Genomic DNA, 10,967 nt, shown 5'->3' with positions numbered 1-10,967 from the left:
GTTTTTTCTTGCCCGTGGTTGCCCGCGATGGAAAATGCGCAAAATTGGCCAACCCGCTGTTCATCGGTGGTATGCCCGCAAAACAGAGGCCGGCGACTGTTCCGCTTCCTCATCGCATCATTTCCGCGTCATTTTCTCGTGTGGACCACGGGTATAAAAGCTGCCGAGCCGGCGTTATGCCGAGAAATGCATCCCCTCGCTACTACAACCACTTTTACCTCGTTTTATCTCACTTTTATATCACTCTTAGGGAATTTAATGGCGAACATATAGCCAAAACCACTTCGTCTTGCATTTTTTGGGAATGTAATACAACTTAAACCATTCCGTCTTTGTATTTGTTGTGAATGCAATCGAACGGTAATGCACGCCGTATACAAATCACTTTTGAGCAGGTAACATGTTTATTTTGCCTTTTCTATTCAAATCGCTCGTATTGAAACTGTTATGCACTCTACCATAAAGCTTATTTTTGCATAATAAGCTTTACGGTAGAGTGCATAACAGTTCTCAAAAGTGATTTATATACGGTGTGCATTACCGTTCGATTACGTTCACAACAAAAACAAAGACGGAATGGTTTATGTTGTATTACATTCCCAACAAATGCAAGACGAAGTGGATTTGGTTATATGTTCACCATTACATTCCCTAAAAGTGAGATAAAACGAGGTAAAAGTGGTTGTAGTAGCGAGGGGATGCAAATCTCGGCAGGGATGCATTTCTCGGCATAACACCGGGCTGTAGAAATCATAACCGCTCAAGACACAGTCCCGTGAAGATCAAGATATCAAGCTATGGCACCGAAGAAGCCAACATGTTATTATTGTAATCGTTTTTCATTTTTATTTTATTATCTTGTTATGAAATGAAAAGAAATGTCAAGAAATAAAAATGGATTAAGTTGAGGTCACTACGGTGACGGGGATCCATGTTCACCCCCTTGACGTCTCGAGCACAACTGACGTGTGCTCGGCAAATCGCGCTGTATATACGCGGAGAAAGGCGTTTGACCGTCACACGCGTAACACGCTAATTTCACGTAATAACACCGCGATACAGGCGCAGAACATGCTATGACCGTGCTCCACCCACGATTACCCGCTGAAATTTCGCGTCCTACCCATGTGTAACCACGTTCCACGTCATTTCCGCGTCATTACCTCATGTGCCGCTCGCGGTTAACACGTGGTCTAAAGTTTTGAGCAGCGCAAAACTTTTTCGCGCGGCCAACCGCGTGTGAATTTCCGACCGCATGTAAAGCACTGCTGTATCTCGTCTATATGGCGATCTCAAAGCGTCCAACATCGTCTGCTTCACGGCCAGAAATTTCTGGCCGTGAAGCAGACGATGTTGGACTTCAGCCTCGATACGGCCGTGAAAGGTTTGGTGACCGGGTCCTTAAGTTTTGAGCAGCGCAAAACTTTTTCGCGCTGCCAACCGCGTGTGAATTTCCGACCGCGTGTAAAGCACTGCTGTATCTCGTCTTTGTGGCGATCTCAAAGCGTCCAACAGCGTCTGCTTCACAGGCAGAAATTTCTGGCCGTGATTCAGACGCAAACGGCTGTGTGACCGGGCCCTAACGTCAACACAAAGCTGAATTAACGACATTATGTTTACTTTTAAGGTACATTAAAATGATTTACATTTAAACACTTGTACACAAGTTTAAGCATTTTTGGGTTTATTATAAAAAATAAAACGCTGAGGTTTACAGCAGGGTTATTCAGCGTATAAAGGAGGTGTTTCACTTTGATGAAGATGATAGCCCAGTCTTTATGTCCTCGGCTGTACAGCTATGAGGAATCCTGGTAGGCTTGAGAGATGGGTGGGATAAGGACCACAGGATGCAGAATGTTGACACAGAGGTTGACTGCTGGTGGCTTGGGGCTTCTCTGAGGTCGCTGGCTTTGTCGGGTTTGGCCACTAACTTGATCAAGCTTGGCTGCTGACTTGGCAAGGTTCTCTGGCTGCTTGTTGAGCTGAGACTTGGTAGGGACCGGCCAGTATTTTGGTCCAGTTCTTCTTGTTAGGCTATGCCCTGATGCCTTCTGGCTGGCCAAATTCAGTCTGCCCTACCGAGGTGAGACGTGTACAGACTCTCGGTTCCGGTCTGGGAGGGGCAGACCACCTGTGGTGGAGTTGTTACGGCAACCTTTGATGAACAAGTGCAAGCTAACGCTCCCAACCTCACATTCCACCAGTATCAGTCGGATAACATATATATGTGATTGACTTAAAACACAGTATTCACCTCACATGTCTTGACATTGTTTATTGTCTGATATTGCAAAATACTTTACTTTCAATACTTTACAGTTAATACACAATATATATATATATATATATATATATATATATATATATATATATATATATATATATATATATACTCTACAGACCTACCCACCTACCTAACACATAACTAATCACCCCTGGACCCGCCCACATAGCTACTTACCCAAATTCTAGCATACATACAGCTCTTCCCACAAACCGTAGTATCTATCTATCTATCTATCTATCTATCTATCTATCTATCTATCTATCTATCTATCTATCTATCTATCTATCTATCTATCTATCTATCTATCTATCTATCTATCTATCTATCTATCTATCTATCTATCTATCTATCTATCTATCTATCTATCTATCTATCTATCTATCTATCTATCTATCTATCTATCTATCTATCTATCTATCTATCTATCTATCTATCTATCTATCTATCTATCTATCTATCTATCTATCTATCTATCTATCTATCTATCTATCTATCTTTCTATCTATCTATCTAGCTATCTGTCTACTAGTAGGATCTATCTTTTTCCTTTGGTACTGTGGCACATTCCATTCATTTTTCAGAACTCTGCTGCCGTGTATGTGACAATTTGTGGCTGGTACCAACAGGCCAATTTACAGACGGTGACACGAGGAATGGACAAGGGAATCATTACGGGCGGATTCATAAATATCAGCTGCTGTTTCTTTTAATGGTCAGGAGTCAGAAGTTTACGGTGTGGAAGTCCCCGAGCTAAAAGACTCAAGGATAGATCAATGTCAGTCGTCAGGGGGAATGAAAGCCAGTCTGCTGGAAAAGGGACAGGACGGGGCTTCAGGCACTGAAAAGTCATATCATAAAGTCGTCAGGGTGGGCTATGGTGGTTTCAAATCATGAATTCTTTAATGTACTAAGTCCAAATGGTCCCCCGTGATCCCGCAGCTCCTTGCTTGGCACTCTGGAAATAATAGAGGACTTGAGAAGGAGAAAAAGGAAGGGTGACCAAAATATGGGTGTGAAGACACGGCGCACGGATATCAGGATGTAGACAAGATAATGGATAGCAAAATGTGAGACAGAAAAAGAGAGTTTACCTTGCATTTACACTCCACAGTGCACTCTGGCGTCAAATTGGGTCATATTTGTTCAATGCTCCTGCCCTGTATTATCTGTGCTTATGATGAAGCGCTGGAGGAAGGTGGGGAGATGTAATCTCCTGGCATTTCAGGGGAAAGACCTCAGAGAATTGCTTCTTTCATCCCAGGTCATTAATCGCTTCGTCCAATCAGGGGGCTTGTAGATCAATACGGCGGACCCGTGCTGCAAAGTGAAGGTATGATAAGTGATGGTAGAGTATAAAACATGGTAAATGTTTCCCCTCAGCAGCTTTACAGATGGTCAAGTCAACGAGTAAGAGCGGTTCCTGGTGTTAGTGATGAAAACGTCAATATAGTGGTGACTTTTTATTGGGTTCAGGGGATCAGTGGACGATCGTGTGGGTTGCTTTCAAATGGATTTTGGGTTTAAGGCACTACTGCTCAGACCATTTTGTAATACTGGTGCTGGTTGTCCAATACATTATTTTTTAACTGAATTATAGAATCCCCAGGCAACCTGCACCAAAGCTCAGTGGATATACTTTTTTAACTTCTCAGCATGTGAATAATAGCATTGAAAATTCCATCCATTATCTGCACTGATTATCCTCTTTAATGCTGTAGCCCATCCCAGCTATCCTCAGGCAGTGGGCAGGGGACACCCTGAACTGGTTGCCAGCCAGTCGCAGGGCACATAGAGACAGAAAACTCACTCGCTCATTCTGTCACGGTTGCCATGGCTCCCAATTAGTCCCAGCCGTGTGGCGCCAGGTTCTGTCACGGTTGCCACGGCGCCCATTTGGCCCCGCCCATAGACACTGGCCAAAACGCGTTGACAGATTGCTCACTGGGAGTACCTAAACGCTGTCCTTTGAGCCGTTAGTTGTCAGAGCGTCTGCAAGACTCTTGTTAAACTCTGTGTGAAATGCCTAGTTCTGTGAATTTGCCTGTGTTTGATCCTGTTTTATTTTTTGGCTGATCTGTTTGATTTTGACAACTCTTTTGTTCGGATTTCAATCCATTTCCGCGACCATCGATCCCCTGATTGAGTGTGCGCGCAATCCTCCTCTCCCTAATAAACTGTGAGTACGTTACGCAATTGGGTTCTCCATTCATGTTTCCTGTCGTGGTTCGTGACATATTCACACCTAAGGACAATTTGGACCGGCCAGTTATCCTGACATGCATAATTTTGGAATGTGGGAGGATACCGGAGTGCCTGGAAAAACATGCAAACTCCACACAGGAGCTTCGATCTCATGACCTCAGAACTGTGCCGCACACGCGTTGACCACTGTGCCGCCATGCTGGCATTGAGAATTGAATCATTTAAAGAACACATTTATCAATAATCATGTTTCTGTGCTATTTTTTTCCCAATAGTTTGTCCCACTGGTGCATTGAATTCCACTTCTAGGTCCTTATAAGTCAGTTTGTTCCTAGACAACAATTGGTTGTCCGTGCTTCACCATCGAAACTTTTACTTTTAACAAAAACAAAAGGTGACGCTTTTTTTCCGCACGTTTGAAGTGTCCGTATACTACCACAGCGAGACTTGTTGTCCGGAAACTTTCTAATTGTCAAAGGTGTTTCACTTCAGTGTCTGGCGGACAGCGACAGTCCTCCTGATTGGTCATTTATTGCAAGTCCTCATTCAGTAGTTAGAAAGAATTTGAGCTTTCATGAAGCTCATTAAAGGCAAAATGGTGCCAATTTAACTCTGCGCAGCCTGTAAAAGAATCCAAGCGTGCCACTGATGGTTATTGCGGTTCAATTCTTTGTAATGAGCTTCATACCAGCAGCTCCTTAGTGTACAGTTAACATATACTGTATTTTTTTAAACTGAGCGACAATTATTGTATTTGTTTCAGATTGTGTCTGTTGATAACTATGTTTTTTTTGTAATGCGGTAATACTTAGCTGTATCGCAGTTTACTCTTCTCAGTTTTGATGCTTTGCAAATATTTGTCGTGCACCGTGTTCTGATTGGCTAAAGGGTCGCCCCACCCCTTTTATGCCTGTGTCATTATGTGAGTCAATAGTGTTGCAATGTTGAACTCGTATGTAAAACCGCTTGCCCAACCTACACGCAAATAACTTTCATTATCAAGTTTCTCTTATAGCCATGTCAACAAAACGCACTAGACCCACAAAAGCACCAAAAGGGTGAGAAAGATGATTTCTATCACCCACAAAATTGGGCTTCTCCACACTCTAAAGGGAGGTACCACATGTTCCAAAGTATAAAGTGCACACAAAGCAAAGCTGTTGGTTTATCCAATCAGATTAAATAAAGAAGGAAAGGAAGAAAGAAAGGTAGAATTAAATAAAGAAAGAAAGAAAGAAAGAAAGAAAGGTAGAATGAAAGAAAGAAAGAAAGAAAGGTAGAAAGAAAGGTAGAAAGAAAAGTAGAAAGAAAGGTAGAAAGAAAGAAAGGTAGAAAGAAGGCAAGAAAAATGAAAGAAAGAAGGCAAGAAAGAAAAGAGAGAAAGAAAGGTTTCTACTTTGCAGGTTTCGACAATTGCGGGACCTTTTTCGTAACGCAACCCTGCGAGAAACGAGGAATTTCTGTAATAGTATCTTCTTCAATTTATTATCAGTGATGTGTTGCGATATGAAACATTTTAATCCCGATAAAAATTTTCCTGCAGCCTACACACTTACAGTGTGCATTCAGCACAGGAGTGGGACAAATAACCCACATCAACACACCTTGCAACATCGCCACCAGGGGAGGAAGTGAAAAGCGAGGATTGGGTTATTCCAAAGATGAATGTGCCTCGCAGCTTTTGGGCACAACACAAAGCCAGCGAGAGGGAACATCGGCATCATTTGATGAGGCATTCCAAATGTCTCAGGGGAAGCGAATTGCTACGGGCTAAATGACAAATATATGTTGTTGGTGGTGGAGAGTGATTTCGCTGGCTGCCCTCAGGTGCTCTGTGGCTGCCAGCACTCTTCTATTTGTCCTTGAAGATGTTGGCTGGGATTGTTGTCATCTGCTCAGGTCGCCTCTTTTGTTCCTGCTTTATTGTGTGTACAGTTTTTACTTCCATTTGCACTACTCTCGCTAGCAGTCTTTTATTAGGTTTACAACTATATGTAGCTTTATAGGTACAGTATGTTTTTTTTTTGTCCTCATTTTTATTGTTTACTCTCTCGTGATAGTATGTCTTGGATTTATTTTCCTCACACAATTACTAAGGTGACAGTATAGATTGAATAAGCAATTCAATAGTAAAAACCTCGGTGGAGTGCAAGTCAGGCCGAAACTTTTGTTTAGTTAAAGGTTAAGTTTGTTATCAATACATATAGAAATATAGAATGTGCATTTATGATATTGCGTTTTCTCTCTGCACTAAAGTACGGGTGGGCAAACTACGGCCCATGGTCCACATGCCCATAAGTCTTTTAAATGCGGCCCGCAGAACAAAAAATACTCTGAATTTTAAAAAAAAGGTTGTTTTTTTTGTGTCGGCTTTGTCCCCATTTTTAGTATGTGAGTTTACTACACACATACTACTACAGAAATACAACAAAAATACTACATTATGGCTGCAAAATTAAATATCAAAATAAGTGCTTAAAATCAGGGGAGTAAAATAACAAAATGTTGCTGTAAAATCTTTATTGACACGTCCGTCTCCAATGAAGCAGGATAAAAATGCTGGCCACTGCCATCAATGATAAATCGTTAAGATAGTTATTATAGTTAAATAACCTACATGTAAATATTACCATATTTTACAGACTATAAGTCACAGTAGCACTTATCTTGAGCACACTATGACCGGGTATATCATTCCAGATTTCACTTTGGTATATCATTTCACATTTTCACACTAAACCCAATGGGCTGCTCAGGGCCTGTGTTGATCATTTAAACCTTACCAAATCGTGCCCAAAAAACGCTTTCCCTGTCATACATTCCTCGCGCAGATGTCACTAAAATGACTTTGCATCTCACAAAGCACAGAGAATCTGCACCTTTTGTAGAAATCAGTTTTCAGCAAGTTGAAAGTATTCACATTACTTTTACTAATTGGGACACAAATGTTCAGAAGATAAGGCGTCGTTTCGCCAAAATAAATATTTTTAATTTGCTCAAAAGGGATTTCTTGTTTATGAAAACACCTAAAAACCATGGCACTGAGAAGAACATCATTATTTGTAGATTACAAGCTGAACATAGTGCAAAGCAGAAAGCAAAGGTGATGAAGAGCCAGAATAGAACTGGAAAACGGAAATTGCGGATTCTTTACTGAGACTGTGGTAGCGACGATAAAACTTTCATTAAATCGAGTGAAAATGTTAGTTTGGTATGCATTTTATTTATGCCAGAATTATTATTATTATGTTATGGAAGAGCCAATGAAAACATCTCCCCCAAAAATTTATTTATACCCCGGAGCAAATTATAATCTGTAAAATATGGTAATTGTTAGGTAATGCCCTCATATCAATTATCAATTCAAACGATTTCTCAAATTCATTTGTGATGAGATATTTTTCCACATCTGCTGAAGAAATTTTGTGGTAGGTTGGTTAAGAGTAGTCTTTGTGATGTACTGTTGTCTTATGTAAAAGTCTACTTCCAATTTATATCGTTTCAATCTATTTGTTCACCACAAAGTGGCACTGAAAGAAAAAGCTTTTCCTATTATGCATGGTGCTCCACTCAAAACTACTTGTAGTGTAAAATAAGGCCCCAAAACATTAGTTTATACATCTTTTAGCCCTTCCCTAATATTTTCAAATTCATATCCATCATATAGAAATTGCAAATTTGCATGGCTCAGAAGCCTGCAGATATATATATATATATATATATATATATATATATATATATATATATATATATATATATATATATATATATATATATATATATATATATATATATATTTGCAAATGTGGCACAGTGCAGAAGTTCAGATTAGATTAAAAAATAGTAATATACATAAGGAGTCTGAATTCTGAGGACTTGCATTAAAGTGACATAAAACAATGTGAAATTATGATGGGCGACAGTAGTAAAAAGAAAAAATCAAAGACTTTGTGTAAAATGTATCAAATAAATGTGTTTCACATTCTACTCCCCGCCCGCGACTGACAGAAATGAGTGTCAAAGGAAAACACCTGACTCGCATCGGCAACGTAACATGACCAAAACATGAAAACAGGTGAACCGTAGAAACCATTTAAGTCCTTTTGTAATAAGACAATGACTCTGTATGAAAAAAGTGAAAATTCACCATGGTATTCCACAACGCTCTCGAACCAGCGGAATACAGTCAAAACAATAACAACCCAATTCCTAGTTTATGATAATAATGTATCAACATCATCTCAGGCGGCGAAGAAAACGTCCTTCACAGGGGTTGAATGTGGCTCGAGAACAATAACTTTGACATTTGTGATCCAAACAATTAAATATGAAAGACAATAATATGATAATTATCAATAAATATGGGAATCATTCATTAAGTATTGAAACAAATAAATTGTGAAATCAAAATATAAAAGTAGCTAATTTCAATAATTTAGGACACACATTTTTGCAATTAATAAATGTATTCATTTATTTATTGGTGATAGGTTTATAGATTAGTAGACACTCAAAATAAGGAAAGAAGACATCAATATATTTTGAACTTGCAAAGAGAACAAGAGAGGACAGTAAAATAAAACCTCACCACTCCAAATTCCAAATATGTTCTATAAGCCCTCATTCCTTTTTTTATTAAATTTCCCAGGATACAGAAGTAGGTCAGCTCTAAAGGGTGTCAAAATCAAAGAACAGTAACGTAATTAGCCAATGACTTAAAGAGTGCATAGTAGTCAAAAGATCAAACAGCAGAGAGGTATAAAAGTCAAAATAACGAACTGGCATCATATGCAATCTCCATTGCAGGGCCTTAATATCAAAAAGGAATACACTTATCAAATGGGCATTTGAATTTTTCCGCCATACCCAACCTCACAGATAAAAACATGTTATTTAAAAGTCAAATTACAAATCTGTGACAGAAAATTGTAACTCACCCAAACTTTGTGTTAAATAAATCGGCATTTTAATGCTGTAATATATCAGAAAACAATAGGCCCACTTGAGTAAATGTATTATTTATTTCAATTAAAATCACACTTCTAAACATTCATATCGTTTTGAATGTGCGGAGATATTTTAACAGAAACCCTGAAGGCACCACTCAAGACTCAAACTTATTTTAAATATTAAGCAATCTTATAACAATTTTCAAGCCTGCATTTTCATCAAAAGGGCTTTTTACACCATGTGAGACATTGCACCCATTTAAAAGTTCCTGTAAGTGTAAAAAGGCTGAAACTTATGACAAGCTCGGCGATGAATAATTCTATGAGGGTTGGCGTTTCATTTCCCCCCTACCTACAGTATATGCCTGAATTATTGATATAAGACTCCAAGAATGTCTTCCCTGTGCACAATGTGGATTATCTCTGCTTACGCCTAAAGACAAAACAACATGGTAAAAACTTCCATCAGAGGCAAAGCGACAGCGTTTGAATATTTGCGCTCAGTTAATGACATTTCCATTCTGTGTGCTTGTCAGAAATAACAAAGCCTTGCATTTACCCTCCGCATCTGCTTAAGTCTCTTTCCTCCCCCCTGCACCCCAAGTGGCTCAGAAATCCTACTTTATAGCGGCGAGGTGTCAGAATTTTAAACAGGGCCCCGTCTTTATCCCCCTTCTTCCCTGAGCTCTTTCCTTTTAATTCCTGAAAGACTAGGCCGTGGTCGCCTTTTAACCCGCGCTGCTTCTTCTACTGGGGTAATGTTGACTTGGGGTTGGTGGGCAAAGTGGTTGGAGAAGAGAAAGGTAAAACGGAAATGCCCGCCACTCGGGGATATAGGCTTAAAACGCAAGGAAATATTGCTGTGTGGGGAATATTGAGTGTGACGGAAAAAACACCTAAAGAGATTTGCAAAAGTACTGTATTTATCAGTTGCGTATAACACAAGCCTCTTATTTTCATTAAAAATATTTATAAGATTAGATTATTATTTTTCTTGGCTCAGACTTCGTGGTTGGTTGCAGTGGGAATCGAACATGGGTCGGCGCGTGAGAGCACCGAATTCCAACCACTGAACCACCAGTGGTGTAAATAAAATTTAAAAAGGCATTAGATTTCATCCCATCATCACACACTATTTTTAGTCACAGTACCAGAGACGAATGTTCATTGTTGTTTCAATATTACATTCAATCCATCCATACATACATTGTCTGCACCGTTTATCGTCACTACGATTGCTGGGGGGCTGGAGCCCATCCCAGCTATCTTCGGGCAGTGGGCAGGGGACACCCTGAACTGGTTGCCAGCCAGTCGCAGGGCACTCAAAGACAGGCAATTCTCTCGCTCATTCACACCTAGGGACAATTTGGACCAACCAATTAACCTGAAATGCATGTTTTTGGAATGTGGGAGGAAACCAGAGTGCCCGGAGGAAACCCATGCAAGCATGGGGAGAACATGCAAACTCCACACAGGAGGTTCGATCTCATGACCTCAGAACTGTGCCGCGCACGCGCTAACAACTGCGC

The sequence above is a fragment of the Urocampus carinirostris genome, chromosome 2 (assembly GCF_059441175.1).
Source record: "Urocampus carinirostris isolate Australia breed hairy pipefish chromosome 2, RoL_Ucar_1.0, whole genome shotgun sequence".
NCBI classification, from domain to species: domain Eukaryota; kingdom Metazoa; phylum Chordata; class Actinopteri; order Syngnathiformes; family Syngnathidae; genus Urocampus; species Urocampus carinirostris.
The sequence above is the reverse complement of the archived record's forward strand: the minus strand, read 5'-3'. Positions refer to the sequence as shown.